General features: G+C 38.2%; 1 non-coding gene across 1 annotated transcript; it reads right to left on the bottom strand.

Moving 5' to 3' along the window:
- Positions 1–13,657: 13,657 nt before the first annotated feature.
- trnak-uuu (transfer RNA lysine (anticodon UUU)) lies at positions 13,658–13,730 on the bottom strand. Its single transcript has one exon. It is a non-coding gene; the product is annotated as a tRNA-Lys (tRNA).
- Positions 13,731–23,617: the final 9,887 nt, after the last annotated feature.

Below are 23,617 nucleotides of genomic sequence, written 5' to 3'. Positions count from 1 at the left end.
ATAGTTCATCAATTGTATTTTGTAAGCTTGTTTGATTCCAAGGTTTCAAAAGCACTGGCTGAACCACTCAGACAAGCAACAGCCAGGCAAAACTACAACACTTTAAATAGCGGCTGTCAACTAGTGATCAGTACTCCTCGCTGTTGGTTGAACACCATTTGTGTTAATAGAAAGCATTTTAAAGTGCAGCTGGGTTTGATTGAAGACTCCTGATTGTGTTTGGTGCGGCTGTGATTTGACCGAGTTTACTAGACGCCAGCGAACAGCAACCAGGAAGTAGGCGGTCTCAGCTCCACTTTAGCACGACTTTAGTGCTGAGCAAGCTTGTTAGTGGAAAGGCGATGCTGGAGAAGTTGCAGCACTTTCTTCCGTAGCAGGGTTTGAACGCACTCCAACGCACACTTTGATTGTTGAAACGAAAATGACACAGTCCACAGTCACCAGTCTGACGCCAGCGAACAGCAACCAGGAAGTAGGCGGTCTCAGCTCAAGAAGGACCAATCCATGACAGGGAATCACACTGCTGGATTTGGATAATCGTCAGAATCACTCATAGAAACAATACAATTATAATACATGTTAAACGGCAGCCAGCAGCAGCCGTAACACTTGGGATAAATGCGTCTACAGAACAGACCAACATAATCCATACAATATAATTATGCATATAATATAAACAAATGGAAAAGAAAAGTGTCATGAAGCCAACCTGTCAGTAGTGATGTGCCAACGAAGCCTCGTGAACCATTTTCTTTATTTTCTGATGCCACTAGATGGTAGAAAATGGTTCATGAGGCTTCATTGGCAAATCACTACCTTTTAAGGTAAGGTGACCTTTGTCATCATAGGTAAGAGAACTTTTGTTATGGTGAAAAAAAAACAGATAAACTACCAACTGTAACTGCCATTTAGTCTACAAACCACAAATATCTGAAGAAAAGAGTTACAGCTGCTTTCAGTGTGTGTGTGTGTGTGTGTGTGTGTGTGTGTGTGTGTGTGTAGGGCAGAGTAAGAAGCTGAGATGATAAGAGGTCAGTCACTATTAAGCTAGCTTAGCTCGTGTATATGCAAATACATTTCTAAGCGGTGTGGCTGTGGGCCGTGTTCATATTAATCCTCTTCTTTCAAACTGCCAGCAGCTTTTTTTACATTAAAGTTAATGTGAAAAAATCTCCAAAGTGAAAAAGAAAGTGTCTTGATTTGGAAGAAGTTGTGCCTCTGGCATGCTTTAGGTGGAGCACAGCGCTTTGTGAAGGGAGGAAAAGTTTAGCCTTTTCTGTAGACTCAGGTCTGAACTCACACTACTGTGTGTTCAAATGGATCTGAACACAAGTGCAGGAAATATATTCAATTTTCCCACTACTCATAAGTTATAATATGAAACATTACTGATATAGCCGTTAGCCAATAGCCGATGCTGGTATTTTTTATCATTGTAAATTTGTTTTTTTGTGCTTATCATCTATTTTTACTACTACTTGTTTGACATTGTTCACCATGAGCAGCAACCACAAGATGTTTGTCCAAATATTTTGTATGGATGTGCTTGTCATCGCTCAGTGTGACAACTGAAGGGTGAGGAAGGTAATGTTGTGTATTAATTTGAAGATGTATCAAAATAAACTGCTATATGTCAAACATGTTTTGACAAACACACAGAAATCTGACCAACTGTCACAGTCTCGTTGCTTGATTAAGATATGAGCAGCTCTGATTTAGGAAATCCCACTGCACCATTTGGAACAATAACAAGAAAGCAAGATACGTCAAGCATGAACATTAGGTATAATAGAACGAGTAATAAGATTACTGGGAGTCGCTGTTGGAACCAAGGACCTGTTTTTGTGTATCCTGAATTTTGTATCTGTTTTGTGATACTTGTCAATAAATCCCCCACAGGGCTGTCTTTCCAGAAACTTTTGCTGTCTCTTAAGATTTTCCACCACAGTAACACATTTGTTATGATTATTTTACTTAAGGTCAGAGCTAGCAGACAACTTTGCTAAAATCCAAACATCAAGCAAGTGCAGCAACACAAGACATAACAAGCCAGATAATACACGTCGCCCATAAACTTGGAATCACTGTATATCTTCTAAAAACTTTAGTAATCAATCTCGTCCGAAAACACACTTTACCTCTTTCCATGAAATCGTGACAATGTGATAAAGATCATAAAGGTGGGCCAAAAAATCCCCAGCTGCCGTCTCTCCTCTCTGGAGGAACTTCACAGTGCTCACTGCCTCAAGAGAAACCAAACATAGTAAATGACACAACACACACAATCCATCTGAACTGCTGCCATCAGGCAGACGTTCAGGATGCTCAGAGCAAGGACAAATAGATTAAAAAACTGTTTTCACCAACAGCCATCAAATGATGCCCATTCAGACACGACATGAGGACTTGTGAAAATGCAGTTGTGCAGTTCATTTAGCAGACGCTTTTATCCAAAGCGACTTAAAGGATAAAAAAGGGAACAATCAAGGTATAGTGCAATAAGAGCCGTTAGAGCAGCAATAAGTGCTAGTGACAATTCTTTAGTTGTTTGATATGTTCTTTTCTTTTTTTAAATGTCTTTTCCTGTGTTATATTCCTATTAGTTATTCATTTTGCTTTTATTTATTCATTGTTAATCTTACACTGACAAGAATGCACTTAATTCCGTTGTACATGTGACAATGACAATAAAAATATTCTATTCTATTCTTCTATTATAGTATATAATATCAAAAAGGTTTCCTAACCTCCAAGTTCACTTCCGCATTATGCAGCCCAATGAATATGTGCAGTAGTGGTTCTTCCATTGGCCCCGCCCACAAGTTTCTGCACAGCCGGTAGACTTTACATCGGGATGATGTTACAAAATTTTACTCTTATACACTCTCATACACTTTAAACACTTATTTTCAGAAACCCCAGAATAATATAAAGGGAAGCACCTTATACCCTATGTGCCTTATTATGTCATTATTTTATATATATATATATATCTTTAATTCTTCAGATACTTTAACTGACATTTTTCTTTGTATGTCTTGTTTATATACTGAATGCCTGTATTTCCTTCATTGTTATGAAAGCTAAAATTTTGCAACATCTTTTTTTTTCAGATCTTTATTGACTCCGGGAAAATTTTGCAAACAAAACTTTCATGGATCAAAATTCACACCTCGAAAAGCACACAAGGTTTTTGTCACAATTGTGACTCTATCAACAGGGAAAATGCTTTTTCACCCCACTGGAAAAAATTTGCTGCAAGCCTGTAGCATCATCATGTAGCACCAGTTCTCTCCATGGCCTCACCGCCATCTGACTTGCTGTGAGCAGTTCCTCAATTGTCTGAGTCTGCTGTTGGTAGACACCATTGTCCCATAATACAATGCACAAACAGTAGTGTATGTAACAAGCATAGATGCTGCAAATGCATCAGTTATATCAGAACTGGAGATGATTTCTTCATTAAAAGAAGAGCAGAGAACAACACTGAAGTTTCTTCTACTCTGTTTTTCTGCAGAAAAATGTCTGTCTCTGACTGAATTAAAGCAAATGTTTTTCTTTTTTTAATTGTGTTCCCTCCTTACAACTGCTGCTGTCTTATTTAAAGTTGTTGTCGTAGAACATTTGAGTCAACACGTTAATCCTCCTCTCCCTTTGTCTTTGTGTCTTTTTTAAAATAAGTACAAAATACAATATAGACTCTCCCAAATATCCAATATGTGATTATGTGTTTATTGGCTGCAAAGGGCTGCCATACAGTCTCTGTTAATACAACACATATCTTCAAGTATGCAGGCAGACATTGAAGTTGCCAGTTGTGTACAGGAATGGAAACAAGCTTTTTTTAAACAGTGTGAAGCTTCAAAAAAGGAAAAAAGAAAAGATACATATGCCGTTTTTAATGCGTCTGTATCTTCTTATCTGTTCTTCTCTCTCTGTACTGTCAAGTTATTTTTTTTTCCTTCTTTCTCTTTCACTCCCTGGTTCTTAAGAAGCTCCGGCCTCCCGGCAAGCTGCTTTATCTTAGAGTGTGCAGAACCCTGTGATGTCAGAGGAGAAAACAGGAAGTTAATGATCACGAGTATGCTCTGTCTTATTATCTTCTGGGGACAAAATCTTCAAGGGTCCACTTTGTAATTGTCTAAAGTTGAAGTCTTGCACATAAATCTTTCACTAGGACTAGGAAAGTTAAAAGTTACTTTCCTGTTTAATCCAGATAATGTCCTACAAAATCCTTGTCTCAAAGCATTTTATGGGGCTGAACTGCAAAGTAGGATGAAAAAAAACTTCAAATTTATATGTGTGAGGCTTCTTTTGTGACAAAAGGCTGCTTTATCATGACACCATATCCTATGTGGGGCTGGAAGACAGAGTTGTTTGGGAAAAGTTGCAGATAATGAGTTGATCCATGGACTCTAGAAGCCCTCCACTGAGTCCAAGGTGGAAGTAGCACCTACAGTACCTCACTCACATATTAATAGTGTTTTGTTCAGCTTGGGTACTGTGTGGTCTCTTGTTTCATGCCAGCACGAAAACCCATTTACATTGCCATTATCATCAGGTGGTGGTCCATTACTTTCTACCTGCACCTGTTTGGTCATTTCCTGGCTCCAAATGTAGCCGCTGCAGCCAAGCTGGGTGGAGCTGCAGACTGGAGGTTGTCTTTGTGCAGGTGGTGCAGCGCAATGCAAAGGTTTGAGCTGGCACAAGCACAAGGACAAATCTCTGAGACAAAATACAACCCTGTAGCGTTTTCCTCTTTCATTTTATTTAAAGCATGGGTCTCACACTCGAGGCCCGCGGGCCAATTGTGGCCCTCGTGACGATATTTTGTGGCCCCCACCTTGATATGAAAGTTTAATAAAGAGTATTATATGAATGGCACTTTACCATGTTGTATGTGGAAGGTCCCTGTAATCCTTTTTTTTTGTAATTTTGTGTCTTTTTTTATTATTTTTGTGTCTTTTTTTTTTTTAGTAATTTTGTATCTTTTTGTAATAATTTTGTGTCTTTTTTTAGTAATTTTGTGTCTTTTTTGGTAATTTTGTATCTTTTTGTAATAATTTTGTGTCTTTTTTAGTAATTTTGTGCCTTTTTTTGGTAATTTTGTGTCTTTTTGTAATAATTTTGTGTCCTTTTGTAATAATTTTGTGTCTTTTTGTAATAATTTTGTGTCTTTTTTAGTCATTTTGTGTCTTTTTTTGTCATTTTGCATCTTTTTTCTGTCATTTGTGTCTTTTTTGGTCTTTTTGTGTCTTTTTTGTAGTAATTTTGTGTCTTTTTTTGGTCATTTTGATACTGCCTCCAGCAGCCCCCAGGTAATTTGAGTTTGAGACCCCTGATTTAAAGCAATCAGTGCAGTCAGTACCAGGTTAACTAAAGTCGTGAAACCCTCTGCAGTAACTTTAAATCCTCTGACACAGCAGATCGAACACATTCCAACTTTCTTACAGTGAAATCTGTTTTGAAAAATCATGTTTTTAGCAGCGCAGATGGCTCTAAATATTACATGAGCCTCCGCCACCCAGGAAGCCAGTCAGGGGCGTGAATCAGACTGGTAGCAAATTCAAAATGCTTATTTTTTGCAGAACAGAGCAAAGTGCCATTATTGCAGAATTCATCTGAATTCATCATCGTGATTTAAGCTGCAAAGCATCTGTGATTGGATGACTGAAATGCATTTTGGGAATTGTAGTTGAGTTCTTACCAGACATTTTTATATTCTGAGGTTTGTAGCCTCGACTTTTTATCAAAGGGTTAAGACTTTTTCCTAATTCAGTCGTTCATCTTCTGTAATGATGTTGAACCAGAGTTCAGCTCAGCAGGCTGCAGAGGAGCTCCAAGTACAACCCCAACTCCCAAAAAGTTGGGAAACCGTTTGAATTTTGAATTTGATGCATTCTGATTTTATTTACAAAAAAAAAAAAGGCATTCCTCCAAATATTTCTTGAATTATGTTAAGAGTATGTATGTATTATTATCAATTGGTTTTATACAATCAAGGTAGTAATTCAATTTCAAAAGCAGGAAAGAAAGGTCGACCTTTTGAAAATTTGGCCTTGTGAATGTGGAATTTCGCCATTAGAATAATCAAATTAATTAAGTGTTGAATTTTCCTATCTTTATTGCTATAATATAAAAGTATATATATGGCTTTCACATTAATTGGTAGGTTGGAATGTGAGGTGATGTAAACTTCAATTTTTTTCCCCAAAATTTGGGGAAAATGACATTCAACAAAAAGGTGCCTGATTGGTTCCACTTCAGCATTACAAAATACACAATTAATATCAATATTGATCCATTTTGACAGACATTTCTTAGTGGGGTAAATGTTATGTATGATTTTATATTGAACTTCTTTAATTTTCAAGGCAAACGCTCCTGTTATGTTTCCACATCCCAATTCACTTTTCATTAATGATTCAGCAGCCCGCAAAAGGTCAAAGTCAACATGTCACACACTCGTTCTGTCCATTCATCAAATCAAATCTCACCAACACATGGAGCCTGACCTTCATTTCCTATGCTGTTTCTGTAAAAACACATGATTCACCACATATTCTCATGGCTCTCTGCCAGTTTTACCTGGCAAAATTCCATGTGACAGAAAAAATGCTGCAATATTTTACTGACCAGTCACATACCAGTCAGTGGGGAAATGCCAGCTGATCATCACTGCTAACCTGGTTAATATACGGCTGAGATTAAAGTCACATCTCAGATGGAATTTCACATTTTACATGAAGCCCGAAGGCTCTGAACAATTGTGAGGAGGGACTTCCAGTCACTTTCTTTTTGCAAAGATGACAGTGATATGTGTGTGTGTGTGTGTGTGTGTGTGTGTCTGTGTGTCTGTGTGTGATTGCTTCAAGGTTTGAATTGAATTTTTACTATTTTTGCAAATTCCACAATTATAGAATTGGCTTCTTAGATTATTTGGTGACTAATGGGGACCTACTTTTACATAAAACAATGAAAATTAGATACTGTTCTGTTTGAAATATGCTAACTCATGTAAATGATGTACCCTGAAAGCATGTTTACTGTTTTTTCCGGATGTCCCCATAAAGCCTGATTAAAACATCACTTCATCATTTCAGAGGTTTGAAGGCGTGTATAGGTTAACTGAGTTATGGCAAGTTTACTAAAATGTTTTCAGCTCTCTACAACCTCTAGAAAGGGTGGTCCCCACAAGTGATGATTAAAACTGGAGTCCCCGTGATGTATGAAGACCAGTATGTGTGTGTGTCTGTGTGTTTTCACTGAAATATGTCTCCAATCGGGTTAATATCAACTGAGTAGTGCCTTGGTCATGACCCCTTTAACGCCCTGCTCTGTTTTACGGCAGATCCACTGTGACAGAACATTAATATGTGGGACAACGGGAGATATAGTTGCAGATGAAGAGAGAGTGGATCACCAGAGAAATGGTACACTGTAAAAATGTCCCATTGTGTTTACAGAAGAAAACTGTCAGCTGTGGTTACCAGAACATTTCCGTAAAAAATACAGTAAATGTCAACATCTTTACAGAACAACTTGTAAATTTTACATCCTTAAACTGTAGTAATTAAAAAAAAAAAAACATTTTAAAGTTGTAGATTATACCGTCCTTTGCTACAGAATATTTATGTTGACAATTTTCAGTTGTGTTCAGTGGTTCAGTGTGTGCTTTACACTCTTTCCTCAGATGTATCTGTACGTTTCATGTCAATATATAGATAAAGCCAACTTTTATCTCAGTTCCAGCTGTTTCCATTGTGTGAGTTGTAACAGTCTGTTTGTGGTTTGTTGGTGTGTGCACACATGCACAGCAGTCTAGCAGCTGAAGACAAGACAGATGGCCAAATCTTCCCACATTAGCCAAGGGTTAGCAACAGTGTTGTTACCAGGCATTTTTCAAACAGACAGAAAAGTTTAACACACACAAACCAGTCAACAACAACAAACACACACACACACACACACACACACACACACACACACTTCACTTTTACTCTCTTTAACTCTATGGAGTCTTTTTGGGCTATTTCGTCCATTTCTGAATCCTTTTCCTCCTGCCTGTATTCACCACTTAAAAAAATGTTTAAATGCCATGTTGGTATATTTTTTTCACCTATATGACCGAAACAAAGAAGAACCAACATAAATGTGATCTTGTGATTGTGTGTGATCCTGTCATCAACTCTGGCTTTTATTCTAGTGGGACTCTTTTTTTTTCCTAGTGGGATTTTATTTGTGTCAAGTGTGTTTAGCGTAACAATTTTGGTAATTTTGTGTATTTTTTTGGTACTTTTGCATCTTTTTTGCGTCCTTTTTAGTCATTTTGCGTCTTTTTTTTGGTCATTTTGTGTCTTTTTTGGTCATTTTGTGTCTTTTTTTTGGTCATTTTGTGTCTTTTTTGGTCATTTTGTGTCCTTTTTTGTCATTTTGTGTCTTTTTTCAGTCATTTTGTGTCATGCTTTGGCGCTTTTGGTGACTCCAGAGGGTTAAGTTCCACACAAACTAAACTTTGTGTTTGCACCTACTATGTTGTAGAAAGTAGAAAAGCAGCTAAACAAAAGGGGCAAAGAAATAATAAGGGAAAAAAGAAAAGGAGAGGGAACGGGGGAAAAGGGGACAGGAAAGACAGAAGAAGTCATCTGAGTAGGAATGATGACGGGGGAGAAAAAGGGTCACACAGGATTGAGAAGAGGAAGGAGAGTGGGAGAAAGATAGTGACTTAGAGAAGGAGAGGTGAAAGGGGAGACAGGGATTGCAGGACAGTGATGCAAGCTGGATGGAAAATGCATTGAGCACAGCGGTACCTCTCTCCAGTCGTTCCAGTTCACTGACTCTCTGGAAAATAGGATGAGTGACTGGTGTGGACAGGAGGGAAGAGATACAGAGGGGATGAAAAATAAGCCAAACACTTTTTAGAAAAGGACTTCAACTCTGAATAAACTTTACAAGCAGCGCTACAAAAGGTGGGTCATACTGTAAAATATAGTTTGCTACTTTGCTACCTAATATGATCCACATTGTTGCAGGTGTTGGGGGAGGTTTAGTTATTCAAAGGACGGGTGACGGATTAAAGGATGAACCTCAAGAAATAGGTAGAATAACTGCTGCTGCCACAATAGACGAGATGGAAAGCATGAAAATGAATCACATTCTTTTTACGATTTTTGTTTTAACGTATTCGTTAGCACTCTCCACCTCCATCACAAGGGTCGATCTTTTGGATCAGTGGGTCGGTTTCCATTAGTGATGTCCCATTGAAGCCTCATGAACCATTTTAATTATTTTCTGAGCCCACTAGATGGCACCCTTGGTTCATTGAAATAGGCTTTCACAATGGTAATCCATTAGGGGTGTGACGAGATTAAAGTCAACGACCTTTCTTGTCGCGTTAAAAATCAGTTTTGCGAGATTTGTGAGTTGTCAAACTTTGTGACCTGTGGGGCAGTAAAAGGAAAAGAAGAAGAGGAAGCAGCAACCAGCCAGAATGACGTCGCAGAGGCTCGTTAAGAAGAGTAAGAATGAATCGAAGCGGCACAGTCCTCCTGCAGCAGTCTCTCCCAGCTGCAGAGCCGGAGTCTGCAAATCGCTAACAGGCTAACAGTTAGCTCTGTAGCAGTACAGTGTGTATGTGCTAACAGGCTAACTGTTAGCTCTGTAGCAGTACAGTGTATATGTGCTAACATGCTAACAGTTAGCTCTGTAGCAGTACAGTGTATATGTGCTAATAGGCTAACAGTTAGCTCTGTAGCAGTACAGTGTGTATGTGCTGCTGCTGCAGGAGGTGTTCACTTAGCGATCTCTGTTTGTTTACAACAAGCACCGGACACTCTGTGCACAGTTAGCGATGCCGGTTAATTAAAGATCACTATGTTTATTATTATAATTAGCCATGCTGCTCTGTATTGATCAGCTGCTGATGTTGTGCAGTTAGCGACGGCGGCCACAGTTGAGTCTCCCGTGTTTAATCCGTCGTGTTTGTGATCACGGATCACGGTCAAAACAGAGATTACCAAACGTCACCTCCGGAGTCTCATTAATCCCTCTGGGGGATTTTATTTTTTTTATTTATCTTACTTTAACATTTATACATTTTAGTTTTAGTTTCAATTTTTGGAATTTTATTAAAAGTTCATGCTTACATCATGCATGTAAAGAGTTATAATAAAACATTTCAAAATGCATGTGCAACTCGGTTAAATAAAAGTCTGTTGGTCCAGTTATATATTTTGTCAATGTAGTTTTCTTAAAATCTCGTCTTGTCTCGTGAACCCAATATCGTGTTTTCAGCCCTTTGTCGATCAGAGAGCTCCATCTAGTGGAGTCAGAAAATGAAGAAAATGGTTCATGAAGCTTCATTTGCACATCACTAGTGACAATATCAGGTTAAAGACATGGTACGAGTCGCTGGGATAGTAACAATTATTATTATTATATATTTAGGCACTTGAAATCCTATCTGAGTTGCCACACTGTTGCGTTTTCAGATCCACAACTCTAATGTGATTTGAAACCACCGACAAACAGTTTAAATGTGATCAGAGCCTCCACATGCTGTGAGGCAACTCATAATGTAATAACTGCACATAATGCGCTAAGAGATTTAATAAAGCCTCAATTTAATGTTTATGATCTAATAAAAAATTTGAAGACATAATCAATATCCAATTAGTCTCTGATGTGCAAAGAATCTTATGTGAATGTTTCTGCTGTGTGTGTGTGTGTGTGTGTGTGTGTGTGCGGTCCATATGTGTGTGTATGTGTGTCTGTAAGCATCATTAAAGCCAGTTAATGGCCATGTTTTGTTGACAGACAAAAGTGCTGTTCATTGTGGTGGAAAGGACAGTCAGATGTGTCTCTTCCATCACTCCATCCCTCTAATCTCTAAACCCACTCCTTCTTTCCCTCTCTCTATTTTCCATCTGAGTTTGTTTGAAGAGAAGTTTCCGGTAGTTAAATACAGAACCTCGCTGTATTAATTTGATTTTCTCCTCCTCTTCACCTTTTATTAATTTCTTCTCATTTTATCTTTAACTTTTTTTCCCTCTCATGTTTGCTCCTTCTACTCCTTTCATTGACTATTCATTCATTCTTGCAGTTCTTGGTTTCCTTCTCACCTTCTTTCTTCTCATCTTTTTCCTACACTTATTCCCTTTTTTGATCTCCTTTCTCTCATTTCTCTCTCACTAACCCTACCCGCCATTTATTTAGGTTTTCTGTCTGAAATCTAATCTTGTTTCCAAAAATGCTGCATCTTTTGAGACATAAAGTAAAAAACACAAACATTTGGTTACGACGGACATACCTGAACGTGGTGGATTTTTTCCAGCGTCCTTTCCATTCTTCATATTTCTTCTTTCACACACACACACACAACCTTGTCTATATGACATCGTGGGGACACAAGACTAGAACATGCAACGTGGGAACCGCCCTTTCTGAAGGTTCTACAGCCCTGAAAAAAAAACAGGTAACATACTGGAGCGGTCAGAAACACAGATATCACTTCAAATTGTCAATCAGACAAAGCAGAGTCTACACACACACACACACACACACACACACACACACAAACATTCTTGTATTTCTATCTTTGTGAGGACCCTCATTGGAACAGTGAATTCCTTTGCAGGGTTATAATAGTTTTGGATTTTTCATTAGTTTTAGAATTGTTGTTTTCAAATTCAGTTAGTTTTAATTAGTTTTTAGAGTGAGTTTGCTAGTTTTAGTTAAGTATTTTTTTGAAATGCTTTAGTTTAAGTTTAGTTTTTATTAGTTTTAGTTTTTTGTAATGGGGTATTTGTTGGATGGGAGATTAAAAGAGGTCACAGTACATTTTGCCTTTATTTCCTTTTTTTTAATACATAATGAAGATGGATAAGACAATGGACAAAGACGCAAAACTAACTAAAATTATAGTGAAAATGTCCTTCGTTTTCAACCACACAATACAGTGTCATTATAATGCAATACATTATCGTTATCATGTAACCTTTAACCCTTAAAACAAAGTCTGAAATCTCAAAAAAGACCGGCCGAAATGTCCTCACTTTGCAAAAATGTCCTCACTCTGTTGGTTAAAAACGTGTTCCGGTCCTCACTATGTAGGAAGTACAAGAACACACACACACACACACACACACACCTCTTCCAGAACTATAGTCTGTGAGTGAAGGCACCACCTCAACTGAACTCCCTGAGAAATGATAGATAGACAACTTAATGGGTAAGTTTGGCAAAAGCAGACTGCAGAGTTCTTTCAGGCGAACTTCCCTCGGCAAATAACACCAGAGGGAAAGAGAGAGAGGCATCAAGGCAGAGCAGGAGGCAGAAACAGACAGCTGAAGCCAGTATTTAACAACAGAAGAACTCCCACGTCTCTGTCTTACTGTTTTTTGTTACAATATTTCTCTTTTCTTTACTTTTACCTCAGCGATCTAACAGGAGCTTTCAGGTGATGTGATGCAGCCGCTGGCAACAGTTAGCTATCGGGTGCCTTCAGACCTCGAGCAACAGTGGTTTTAAAACAGATTATTGAGCCTCTAAACAGAACTCAGTAGACTGCTTAATTACTATCTTGTGTTGGTTCGAACCAGCTGCCATCAGTGGCCCCTTTTCTTTTATGTTCCTACTAGCGATGTGCCAATGAAGCCTTATGAACCATTGCCTTTTCTTTCTGAGCCCACGAGATTGAGCTATTTGTTCAACAATGGGCTGGAAACACACTTTTAAATTGCTTTAATTGCTAGAGCAATTTTAAAAACCAAGAGTGCATTCTGGTGGGGTCAAAAAACAAAGAAAAAGGTTCATGAGGCTTCATTGGCACATCACTAGTTCCTACCATAGACTGTATCAGTGCCCTCACCCTGTCATGTCCAAATTAAGCTTCATTAATCATAACATGTACTTGTTGACCCCACTAGATGGCGCTCTTGCTTTAAGGAATGGCAATTCAGTGTGTTTTCAACCCTTTGTTGAACAGTCAGTCATCAAGTGGGCTAAGTAAATACAGAAAACAGGGTTAATGAGTTTGTTTGGCCATCACTACCATGCTTTATTTATCCCAAGGAAATACTACTGACTAAGCTATCCATGCTCTGAGATTTGGTGACAGGAGAGGCTGCCATTGCCTGAAGTCCAGCCTGCCATTTTGAAGTCTTGAGACAGAGCCTTTTCACAAACATTAACCACGTTAGCAAAGTCTCAGAAAGAGGAAGAATTGGTCGACTGCGGTGGCACACCTGGTAGAGCGTAAATCATAGAGGCTCAGTCCTGGTGAGCGGGCGGCCTGGGTTCAAATCCGGCTGGGAGCCCTTTCACTCTGAATATCTTTCTATCAATAAAGCTATAAAATGCCCAAAAATATCTTGAAAGAGGATGAATGAAGATATTTTTGGACAGACGGTTTGAGAAAATGTGTTTGTTCAAGCATGTAAACAGGTTCAAGTAGAAACCCAAAATACAAGTATGGACCTGAAATTATGACTTTCTTTTGTCTAAAATGTTTTAAAAATGCTTCATGAAATTAAAGACCACATATTTTGCTGTATACACATAGATGGGTGTTTGTTAGTACTGCACTCATGAAGCTTCAATTGGCCATCACTACCATGCTTTATTTATCCTGAGGAAATTCAGGAATTAAAGGATGTATCGCCTGAACAGGGACTTGAACCCTGAACCCTCAGATTAAAAGTCTGATGCTCTACCGACTGAGCTATCCAGGCTCTGGGACTTGGCTTTAGCATTTTGACCACTAAGGAACCATATTTGGACAAGATTATGGACCTCATTGAGAATCTGAGGACACTATGAACACCAACACATACAAACAGAAAGCAACTCACTTTCTGACACTTTCAAGGCTTTTTCATTAGCTGTGTGTGTGTGTGTGTGTGTGTGTGTGTGTGTGTGTGTGTGTGTGTGTGTGTGTGTGTGGGCAGATAATAGAGTTTCTCAGCTCCTTACAGGACACTTTGATAAAATGGCAGCACGCTCCGCTGGGCTTCAGGTGTGCACTCTTACAAACATTTCTCCCACTCTGTTTCTTTTTCTTTCTTTCCTTGTATCTCAATCTTTTCCTCCATCTGTCCTTCAAACTGGATCTCCTCTTTTGTTTCATCTCTCTGTAAATTTACTCTCCTCTCCTCTGACTTTGCCTTCCTCTTTAACCCGACTCTCAGCTTGTTGGAAAAAAAAGCTCCACCATCACTCTCTCTCTCTCTCATCCCTCCCTAAATATCCCCCCATCCTACACTCCATCACCCAGGATGGCAGGAAAGCACGGAGGCTGGTGGAGAGGGAGATTGGAGAGGAGGGAGAGAGGGATGGAAAAGCAGAGGAGAGCGGAAGGGAAGATGAGGCATTTCAATGCAAAGTCAAGGCATCATTCATCTGGAGGGAGCGAGCAGCTTTCTACGTGATCTATGCTTAGTTTACAGGAACATGCTTGAAAGCTAGCTCCAACTCACTCACTCACACACTCACACACACTCACAACATATCATTTCCAGAGAGCTTGTTTTCCATCATACACTAACTGACAAACATATGCCGGTACATCACCCCGGGGAGCTGGGGTAAACAGGATGATTCTGTTAGATTTTCCTTCCTCACAGACGCGTCTCGTAACATGTTTAGTCATTCATTTTTCATATAACGGAGGAAAAACAGGGTTAATTATTCCGTGTTCTGTATGATATAGGTTGTATTTGTAGGCAAGAAGAGTTTCTCTACAGCAGGGATGGGCAACTGGAGGCCCGGGGGCCGCATACGGGCCGCACCCTCACAAACTGCTGATCTAACAACCATCTCTAGGGTTTACAGAGAACGGTCAGAAGAAGAGAAAATCTCCAGAGAGCCTTGATGCTTGTTGATGTCAGAGGTCAGAGGAGAATGAACAGACTGGTTCACAGGAACTCAAATAACCTCGTTACAATCAAGGTCTGCAGTAGAGCATCTCTGAACCACAACACGTCCAACCTGGAAGCAGATGAAGACCACACCAACACTTTATTAGGTGAAGTGTGTACCTAATAAAGTTCCCGGTGCATAAACAAATATCAAATTTAATGAATAGCGAATCATTGCAACACAACACTAAAAAGCACAAAAAGTCATGTATGTAAACGACAATATACTGAGTCCAGAAAAAAATGATTGTGTCCATTTTTATATATCGAACGATAAGTCGATATAGTAATTATCATGACAGGCCTATATATATAGTGACATCATCATCCAGAAACTTACACCAGGTCACATGGGAAAACATTTTTAGAGACAGTAGCATTTTGACGCTTAAAGAGACATATTTTACATATGGAACACACCTGGTAAGCTAAAGATATATATAAAAAATATATAAATAATAATTACAACCAGAAAATTTCCTCTGGGGAAATTCTGAAAGGGCCACGGGGGCTACTGCCGTTGTGTGTACACTATGATGAGATTCTTCAGAGCTTTCAAACTATGCCCTTTAACCTCAATGTGTGTGTGTGTGTGTGTGTGTGTGTGTGTGTGTGTGTGTGTGTGTGTGAGTGAGTGTGTGAAACGTGTATCTGGAGGAGTGTGCGTGCTTACGCATGCATTTGTGTGTGTGTGTGTGTGTGTGTGTAGCAAAAATACCATAAAGTTACCTGTGTGTGTGTGTAATTAAAACCACATAAAGTTACCTGTGTGTGTGTGTTCGTGTGTGTGCGTGCGTGTGTGTTTGAAGCATGTGTATGCATGTGTGAGGAGTGTGCGCCCTTATGCGCGTGTGTGTGTGTATCTGTAACTGTAATCACATCAAAGATCAAAGGCAATCAGATCAAAGCAATCAACAGAATTAACTGACACCTGGTCCAGCACAGTGACAGCAGAGGTGGACAGACTGGAATATCTGGCCTCGAACAGAAAGCATTTTTGGCAAAACCATAATACCTATCATTGATCCGACTTCACTTTGAGCGTCCTGAGTTCTTCCTGAACGCCTACAAATGTTTTTCATTCTGAAAAATGAAAAAATAGCTTTGTTAGAGCGATCAAAAAAAAACTGTTACATCTCCCTTTTTCAGAAATCTTCCTGCGTTTTTAATATGGGAGCCAATGAGGCTGTTGGTGCCTGTTGGTGGCGCATCTGTGCGTCCTACGCCCAAACTATAACTCTGACAGCTTTACCAGAGGATTGTGAGTGGGAAGACAAATTTTCCTACGTTTCTATGTGTAAATTATTTCTGTAGAGTGGAATTTGCAGCCTTGAGCGCAGTTTTCAAATTTATTTTTTGACAATTTTTTCTCTCCCTCTACACTCTGGCGATGATGTCACACACTGTGACACGAACATTCCGTGCAATACACACCCATTATAATCTCAGAATTTCTCCAAAAATGATCATGGTCATTGAACAGGGATTGATAAAAAACTATATGACCTATCGAAACGTGGATTAATACACCGATACACAAGACTTGTGTCTACTGTTTAAAGTTTAAATGGAGTCTCTAGCTGAAATTATGCCAGAGAAGTAGACGTTTAAAAATCTCCAATTATTGTTCTTTTTCGCTCATTTTTTTTCGGCCGTCCCATTCACTTCAATGCAAAATTTTGGGCAGTTTTTCACGACTTACTGCCCTTTAATGTCATACAAGTAAACCTCTGAGGCAACAAAACCACTTGGTTATGGTTGGAGGTTAAAACAACACTTAAAAAACTGCACTTAAATATCATTATCTTTTATTTTCAGGGACACCAGACTCCTAGATCAAAGTCTAGGATTTGTTTCACGCATCCACCAGCCCTTAATGGACCTTGTCGCAATTATGTTTGTTACTTCCAACATCTAATAAAAACATGGATTGGTTTACATTGTAGTTAATGGAAAGCCTCATACATACTGCATGTGTCTCATACAGATGCTAAAGGCTGCTTTGTGTGTCAGACTGATTGATTGTCGACAACTGGCTGACTTTTTCTTTCTTTTCTTTTTGGCTCCAAACAACTGACAAGCTTGGCATCAAGCAGCAAATATAAACTCCAGGCTCCCAAACATGATGCTGCTAAGTGGTTCCTGAAGGACCCAGTAGAATATGATTTTCCCTTCAACTGATCAGAACATGACCTGGTAGACAGTTGTTTAATGGAGCTTTTTTTTTTTGTTGAGTTCTAGATGAGTTTAACCTTTATTTGTCTCTACTGGCAGCTAAACAAGTTCCTCAGCAAGTACTAAAACCATTCTATAAAAGCTATTAAAACCCAATATGTCTCCTTTTTCCTTCCTAAAACTTTCAGGGGTCTTACACCAGCAGCAGTGAGACTTTAGTGCCTTAACTCTATGGAGTCTTGGGCTATTTTGTCCATTTTAATGTCTTTTTTGGTCATTTTGTGTCTGTTGTTGTGTCTTTTTTAGGCATTTTGTGTCTTTTTTTGTCATTTTGTGTCTTCTTTTTGATAATTTTGTGTCCTTTTTTAGTCATTTTGTATCATTTTTTAGTCTTTTTGTGTCTTTTTTGTCATTTTGTGTCTTTTGTGCTTTAGTCCAACATAAAATGTGATTTTGAATCTTTTTTTTAACTTTCAAAACACTATCATGCTCAATAAAGAATTTGAAATGTTGCAAATGTGAACAAAGGATGCAAATCTAACATATATGAGGGTTACATCCAGTTCTATCATTTTATCCTAAATATATTTGAGCTTGTCTCCAGTTTTACTTAAACTACTTTACTTATACCTACTTTTACTTATACTTAAACTGGCCTCATGGAGTTTACAGCCAGAACTTTAGAGGTAAATTTACAGTAGGGCTCCACGCTGCTTTGTTTTCTAGTCTGGATGTGATGAAGAAGTCTGAATGATTTGGAGTTTTTGGAGACTCCAGAGGGTTAAAGACAGCATGGAAGGGAAGACCACGGCTAAAGATGATGCCACCTGCTTCATTTACCTCATGCCTCTTGTAAATGAAGCAGAACTCTGCACCTGTCATCTCCTCATGATCGTGACAAGGTTTAAAAAAAGACACCAAGAAAGTTTTGAGTGGAAACATCCCGGTATAGATCATATTTTTGTCCTCATTTGGCTTCATGCAGAGAAACAACATCCAACAGCATTACAGCGAAAACCATCGCAGGCATCACTTTTTCCAAAGTTAAAAACCGAAGAGTACATTCTGAGTGTTGAAGAAAATGTCTCCCGACTCAAAGAGCTCTCCTCGCCGAGCCGAAATGAGAACGTCTACGTTTATTGGCCCCCGTTACGAGCAGACTTGACATAAAGTGAACTGCGAATAAAGGGGAAATTGTAAACTCTTGATAGCTGGCTAAGTCTTGGTCAGCAAAATGTTTTGCCTGAGGGAGAGTCGGGGTGAGGGAGAGGGAGGGCATGGGGAGAAATTCTGCTTAGAATGAAGTTTCTACTGATGCTGATCATTCCTTTAAAACTTGTGAGGTTATTGTTCTTGTAGCCAGGGCAGAGAGCTAATAAGAGCTGGATGGAGTGTGTGTGCTGTGTTTATGTGTGTGTAGAAGTTCTCCATAAGTTGAACGTTAGGAATAAGAAGGACGTGATAATTCCAAATGTGTTCCAGCCTGTTGTGTGTGTGTGTTGTGTGCACCAGTCTGCCTTAAGCAGGGGTCTCGAACTCAAATTACCTGGGGGCCGCTGGAGGTAGTATCAAAATGACCAAAAAAAAGACACAAAATGACCAAAAAAAATTATACAAAATTACTAAAAAGACACAAAATGACAGAAAAAAACTAAATTACTTTAAAGACACAAAATGACCAAAAAAGACACAAAATTAGTACAAAAAGACACAAAAAAATTCTAAAAAAAGACACAAAAATTTTCTAAAAAAAGACACAAAATTATTAAAAAGACACAGAATTATTACAAAAAGGCACAAAATTACCAAAAATAAGACACAAAATTACTAATAAAAGACAGAATTATAAAAAAAAACACAAAATTACCAAAAAAGACACAAAATTAAAAAAAATGACCAAAAAATCCCAAAAAAAGACACAAAATTATTTAAAATAATTTTAAAAAGACACAAAATTACCAAAAAAAGACAAAATTACCAAAAAAAAAAGTAATTAAAGGGACCTTCCACACACAACACAGTAATGTGCCATTCATATAAAACTCACGTATCAAGGTGGGGGCCACAAAATATAATTACAAGGGCCGCAATTGGCCCGCGGGCCGCGAGTTTGAGACCCATGGTTTAAACGCTCATGTACATTTTTAATAGACAAGAGTTAGGATCAAATGTTGTGTGCAGCAGACAGGACTGAGCCTGGTTCCAACCTTTGAATCTCTTCAGTGAGTCACATACTGGAGGTGGTGCAGATCATGCTGGGCTCCACATGTTAGACATCCACTGTGAGACTTTTCTCGCCAAAACTGCATCAAGAATTCAACGAGAGCAGCTTGGAGAGGCCTTCAGCGGAGTAATCCCAGTCCTGCTGTGAACCGCTGGCTGAGCTCAAAGCTCACTAAAGCTGCTGGACCAGTCTTATCCTTTGTGTCTAAGCAGACTAGGCAGACTTCGTTTTTTGGCTGTTTAAGAACCAAGACAAAAATAATTTACATTTTACTCACTGTGGCCTTGTATTTTACTGCAATACACAGGTGCATCTCAATAAATTAGAATATCATGGAAAAGTCAATTTCCAGTAGTTCAAGTCAAAAAGCCCCAACCAATAAATATATAAATACCAAGTATTGAATCATATAAATGGACATACATTTTACATACAAGTCCTAAACCTCTATGGAAGGAATGCCTTTTGTGCTGAATAACACCATTTAAATGACAAAAAATAAAATAAAAATGCAAGTTAAATTTCTCTGATGAATGTTTTTGATTGGAATGAACTGTAATTCATATATGAAAACATTTTTTCAACTGCCAACAAGTGTCATAAATATATTTTTGGGGAAAATTGGATCTCTACACATTATACAAATTGAACTATTTACGTTTTGACAACCTCAGCCTTTCCCTGTCCTCTCCTCTCTGCTCTGTGTAAACAGATTTTCAGTGAATATTTGTCACTTGACCGTTGGTCTCAGCAGAATCAATCTTGTCTTCACAGTGTCTCTGAGGAGCAGAATTTAATGTTTTTAACAGGATTTTTTTTTTCAATCTGTTTATTTCCAGCAAAGTTTAAAATGAGACATGTAGAATAAAGTGATTCTGACAGAAAAAAGTAAACAAAGCAAAGCTTGAAATTGGGATATTTCTAACAGAAACTTTTCATAACAGATGATCAGTTAAAGGTCTGTCTGAAAGTTTAAATAATGGCGATAACGCCTGTTTTTATAGTTTCTTTCCACGATAAACGGTGTGTTTATGGCAATCTGTTAAAGAAATAATACATTTCTGTGGTGATTCAGAGGGTTAAAGGAGTTTTAAAGTACATAATTGCATGATTATTAAATATATATAATTTAAAACAGAATTTTTTGTATTCATATAAATTAAATATATTTGCTTGTACTGGTACCCTTTTATGGAGGAAAAACACATTATTTAATACATTTCTATTGCACCCCTAAGGTTCTTTTTGCACTCTTACATTTTTAAACGTACAAGCACATTTCCTCCTTGGTTAAAACACAAATAAATAAATAAAAAATAGCATCAAGCCCTGGGCAGGATTAAGGATGGGGATGTAGTTTTCCTCAGCCAGAGGAAGAATCTAGTCAGAACAGAAATTGCAACAAGTGTAGATGTGATTCATGCAGCTGTACGAGATGTTAACTTCAGACAGAATGCACGGAGCATTTTAAAGGTGCAAATTGACATTAATATGCAACCCTGCTGGTCTACGAGACTGAGTACATTTCATGAATAACATTAACTTCCGCTTACTCACTTTTAAGAGTGTTAATGACTGAAAATTGCTAGTAACTACTTAAATGGTATAATTGTGGCGGCGTCAGTTAAGAGCAGTGCTTAGTTAATGTACATTTCATTCAGCTTTTGTCTGCTATGCTAAAAAGAGAAATAATGAACAAAAGCAACAGCACAAAAGACCTTTATGTGCTGCAAAACCTCACCTCAAGGTGCTTACGTCTTGGAAACTTTAATAAGTCGAGTTCCGTGAAGGTTAACACAGAAATGAGGAGCTACAATGGTCACTGTTATTTTCAATGGCTTCGATTCGGTACGCATAAAAATGGCCGCCACTCTAACCATTCAGCTATGTGGATTTAAATGAAAATGTCCCTTCTATCTATAAATTTAAAAAATCTATACATTCTATGGTCATTGCTATTTTGAGGACGCAGTTAGTGATCTGCCATTTATCAAATTTTAAGGTAACACTTTACAATAACCATCATTTATAGATGGTAAACAGGTAGTTCATTAAAGTTTAATCATTATTTATAAACCGTATATAGGCCATTTAGAATGGTAAATAGATAATTTATTAATGTTGAACTATCATTTATAAATTTCAAATAGATGGTATATTAATGTAAGTTCATAGTTACTTTACCATTAACAAACAATTAAATTATAATGACAGGCAAGACACAAAGACACAAAAGTACTAAAAAAAAGACACAAAATGACCAAAAACCCCCCCCCCACAAAATTACAAAGAAACCCACAAAATTACAAAAAAAAAAACACACACACAAAATTACATATGCTCAAAATGACCCCTAAAACAAGATTTGTCTCATGTTGGTGTACAGCTTTCAGGGAAATATGAGGCAATGTTTGACTTTTTCTCATGTTGGGGTCATTCTAGGAAAAGTTATTGAATTCCAAGCTGAAAAAAGATCATTAAGGGAGTTTTATTTAAATCCTGGTGTCCTGAGAAAAAACAGCAACTTTATTTTTCTTTTTTTAAATGTAGCCACTTCAATACAAATACACCATAGCTAGCCTCATTGCTAACAGTCTCCGTTGCCACAATAACTTGTAGCTTCCTATTAGTGGTGTGCCAATGAAGCCTCATGAACCATTTTCTTTATTTTCTGACCCCAATAGATGGCGCTCTTGGTTTATTGAAAAAGGCCAAACCATTGTTGAACAGAGAGCTCCATCTAGTGGAGTCAGAAAATAAAGAAAATGGTTCATGAGGCTTCATTGGCACATCACTAGTTCCTACCGCTATTACCCACATAACTATTAACAATAATTAATACATTTCAGGGCAAATTCAAATTAGGTAATTCAAGCTTTTTTGGGAATGCAGGTTTGAAAGTGTGCTCTGTACTGTTTGAACCAGGGATGCTCCTGCTTCTTAACAGTAGAGCCTGTGTGAGGTTACTCAGGGTAAGGTCAGGCCAACTATTCTTTGTTTAACTTGTGGACTCTGCTTTAATGGTGTGAAATACACACTGCTCAGTCCACACAGACTTCTCTCTCTCTGTCTCGTTCGCCTTGAGTCAGCTCAGCTCTTTAAATTACTGGTTAATATTACATGAACTGGTGAAGATGTAGAGCTCTTTGTTTCTCTGCTTCCCTCAGTACCGTCTACTATCATTAATGGCTCGTCTCCTATTGGATTTCTGGAGACTGCGGTTGGTAAAAACCCTGATGCAGGACAATATAGTTGCATGCATTAAAAGGAAAAAACATTACAAAAGCAAAAAAAGTATTTTGTTGTTTTTGGCCTCATCTGCTCAATGGAGGAATCAATTGCACTCTCAATGCAACTTTGATTTCCTTTTGCTTAGATCATGCTTTTTCACTGCTTTTATTTGTTTCTGTAGTTTCCATTTCTGTCTTTTGTCTCCATACTGAATCATGAGCTGAAGATTTAAAGTAGCTCTTTCCTATCCACTCGAGTCATGATGGACTGTTTGAATGACAGGAAATCTTACCTCTGGTTAGTAGTGAAACTTATCTCACAACTACAGAACTAAGGGTTCGAATACAGTTAAATATTGTAATGATCCACCCATTATCTGTTATCACTTATCCTGAAGCCAATCCCAGCTGTAAACCCTCCCAGTCAATCACAGGGCTGACACATGGAGACAACCATTCACGCTCAAAAACACACCGACTCAATTTCAAGTCAATTAGATAATCTCTGTGAAGTGGTTAACACTTTCGCTCACAGCTAGAGGCCCATGGGTGTTTGCATTGGGACCAAAGCTGTTTTTGTAGTGATGTGCCAGTGAAGCCTCATGAACCATTTCCTTTATTTTTTGACCCCACTAGCTTAAAAAAGGCTCTAGCAATGGTAATTGAGTGTGTTTTCAGCCCTTTGTTTAACAGAGAGCTTCATCTAGTGGAGTCAGAATATTCATTCATTCAATTCGTTCATGAGGCTTCATTTGCACATCACTACTCATGAACCATTTTCTTAATTTTCTGACTCCACTAGATGGAGCTCTCTGTTCAACAAAGGGCTGAAAACACACTTGATGACCATTGCTAGAGCCTTTTTCAATAAACCAAGGGTACCATCTAGTGGGCTCAGAAAATAAAGCAAATGGTTCATGAGGCTTCATTGGCACATCACTAGTGAAAACAAAAGTAAACAACTTTTTACGTAACTTCCCGTAGCTCATTGCACCCTCGTAACTACTTCACTGCCGGCATTTCCGTACATTTATTTACTGTTTAAACAGTCTTACCACAAAGTTTTTTGCCAA

Source organism: Centropristis striata, chromosome 12 (genome assembly GCF_030273125.1).
Source record: "Centropristis striata isolate RG_2023a ecotype Rhode Island chromosome 12, C.striata_1.0, whole genome shotgun sequence".
NCBI lineage: Eukaryota > Metazoa > Chordata > Actinopteri > Perciformes > Serranidae > Centropristis > Centropristis striata.
The sequence above is the reverse complement of the archived record's forward strand: the minus strand, read 5'-3'. Positions and strand labels throughout refer to the sequence as shown.